Genomic DNA, 3104 nt, shown 5'->3' with positions numbered 1-3104 from the left:
AAAGTCAGAAGTTTCATTTAAAAAATAAAAAAGACCGGGTGCCTCTTTTTATTACTTAGCCCTAAGCATAATATCTTGATTTGATTCTTGGGAGGCAAGTAGGGCAAATGTTGATCTGTTAGACTTGAATATTGCTTCTCAAGTAAAGGATTTGTTCTGGGATGAAAAATAAAACAACTACTTAGAGGAAGTGACTCTGTACCCTCACTCTTTGACCTTGAGCAAGTCACTAAACAGCCCCAGTGCCCTCTTAACAGCAAAGCTATGAGAAGGAACTGAGATTATTAATGTTGGGGGGGGGGGTACTTTGCAAATTTTAAAGACCAATTAAATGTTACCTATTTTTCTTATATCTTTCCCTTTTAATCATTATATATTATGATGCTTTGAGGATTAGCTTCTATCTCCTGAACCTCCTATAGCATCTTGAACCATCAAAACCCCATGAGACTTTGCCTCATAGACCAGTACCAAGTCCTCTCTCAGCACTGGGGAAACTGAGGCAATCTTAATGACTAAGCTCTTATTCCACCAACCCAACCTCATTTTCTCTAATTAAGTGTCAGCACGCAGTTTTCATATTTGGCCCAAACCTGTCTAGAAACAGGTTTCTAGACTGCCAGAAAGACTGGAACAAGGAACAGGAGAGGTAGCAATTGGCTTTCTTCCTGCCTTCCCCTTCAGTCAGCTTGCCATCTCCCTCACATCACTGCCAAGTGGCTCCCTTCAGCGCCGACTCCCACTGCTCACCAGCAAGGTACAGACCGCCCCAGCCCAGCTTCCAGTATCAGCCCCATCACTGTGTGAATGTCAGCAGCAGCAAGGGAGGAGAGAACTGGGAGGATTGCAAGGAAGCAACTACTATCTCTCAACAGTTAAGCTTTCAAGTGAATCATCCCAGTGCTTCCTATGCACAGAAAAGGGAGCAGAGGACTACTGATTTCATTTTTTTTTATTTTATTTTTTATTTTTTTTATTAGTTACACATGACAGTGCAATGATCTTGACATTATAAAGTTAAACAAATATGATGTCCAGTGGATGGCATGGAAGGGGTGTGGGTAGGGAGACAGAGTGAGCAGTGATGTTAGGACGGAGTGGGTGCCAGTCTTCTTTCTTTTCCTCCATTTTAAATGGCATGATGCAGTTAGCCAAAGCACTGCACTTCGTACAATAGATACAACAGTGCCACCTAGAGGTCAAGAAGGCATTGTCTGTCCAGCCAGCGGCTGCCAGGACTGAAACTGATCACCTTGCTCGGCTTTAATGAAGACCCAGCTCCATGGCTGTTTCACCCTGCAATACAGACAAGGCTTGAAGGAACTGGGCTCCTAAAGCCAAACATGAAAGAAGAAAGGACCTTCTGGATTATAGCCCCAACTCCCCTTCCCCCACCAAAATGCAAATTTCCTTGAGTTGTTCCTTCCTGTGTCCTACTCTTTGCATGTTAAGATAATTCATGCAAATCTTATGCATTTTGCTCAGAGGCATCTAATTAGACAGATTAGCTTGTAGACTCAGTAACCTTCTATTTTATTCTTATGAAGAGAAGGTTATGTCAGTTAGGAACCTCTCACTCTTAATAGGCATCAGACTCGAAGCATGTTTGTATGTAAGCAAGAGCTCAGAGGTCTTTGCATGCAGAGTACATAAACAACTGAATTTTTTAGTGTATATTGCTGGGCGTTTGTATTTGAGGATATTTTGCATCCTTCTAAATTCCAGCGTTGATGGTGTAGGCACCAGTGTCATCAAGGTGCATTTTTCCATGAGAAAATGGCAAATGAAAGGTTAGTTCACAAAGGTCCAATAAGTATGAACATCTGATTGGCATGAGAGCTGAACAAGGGAAAGAAAAAGAAAAAAAAATATGTATGCATTTCTTCTTTTGTTCTGGAAATGGATTTTGATTCTTGTTGGCATGCTGCTAGTATGCATTCTAGAAGAAAAGAAAACTTACTTACAAGGAAGAGATAAACCAGAGACGTGATGCTAACAAGCTCTCAAACTGACAAAAGCATTGTGGGTTGCCATGGAAAGGGATCTTTTAAACTGTGAGGGTCATGATCCAGCTTCTAAAACTCCGCCAGGTGTGCCTGCCTAAGATCTAATTAGAGAAACAAGATTCCTTGGAACAGCATCTGGGATGACTTCCTGACACTATTCTTCCTTGAAGAGTCATCCAGTTCCCAAGAGCCATCCAGATGTTGTTTAAGTCAACCGCTGTATAAAACTCCAAGAAACAGACACCACGTCTCCCAGCATGCAGCAGTCAGTAAAGCTTTTAGGTCAGAGGGTGCAAACTCAGATACCTGCCTGTGCCATTTGATCGAGGCCAGTTTAGACAGGCTGGACACAAGCTGGAGACAGGCTCTAGCCTGTCTCATGAGAGCAGCTATTACTCAGTGCCAGCCTGTTGCTGCCTTGAGGAAATGCAGGCTCAGTATTGTTCGATCAGAGCAGCCAGGAATCCAAATGTGTATTTGAAATCTCCTGATTTTTAATTTTTGGCAGCACTAAAAAAATAAATAAACAACAATCCTGTGCTGGGCCAAAGAAAAGTTGGACCTGGAAAAGGCCAGAGCTACCCCCACCTTGGGTCTTTCAATTTTGTGGTTTGAAAATCTCTATTCAAACCACACCCAAGTATTCTGCCTCCATTGTATATTTAGGACAGAAACCTTCACACTTTCATGCCTTTGTTTATCCTGTTTCACCTGTCTGAGTTGCTCTTTCCTCCAGTCTCTGCCTGTCAAAATCCAATATCAAGGGCCAACTCAAATGTCAATTTATTTGTGAAGTCTACCGGAATCACTGCAGTCAAAATTAATCACAGCAAATAACACTTGGTTTTTATCTCTATTCTTGCATTCAGCAGAGCTGGCGTCCTGTATGAGTAAGCAGTGTTTATGTGATTCCCAGTTGTGAGATCCCATAGAGTGTCAAATGCATCCTCTCTTTCTGCTTTGAATCCAGCCAGGGCCAATGTTGATAGTTGGTTGGAATTTACACTGAGTATGCAGACTACACAACTCAGGTCACCTCAAGGACAATTAACACAATCCCAGCTTTGCATAAAACATACCAAGAAATCAGATAATGAT

This window comes from Ictidomys tridecemlineatus, chromosome 14, assembly GCF_052094955.1.
Source record: "Ictidomys tridecemlineatus isolate mIctTri1 chromosome 14, mIctTri1.hap1, whole genome shotgun sequence".
Taxonomy (NCBI): Eukaryota; Metazoa; Chordata; class Mammalia; order Rodentia; family Sciuridae; genus Ictidomys; species Ictidomys tridecemlineatus.
Note: the sequence above shows the minus strand (reverse complement) of the source record.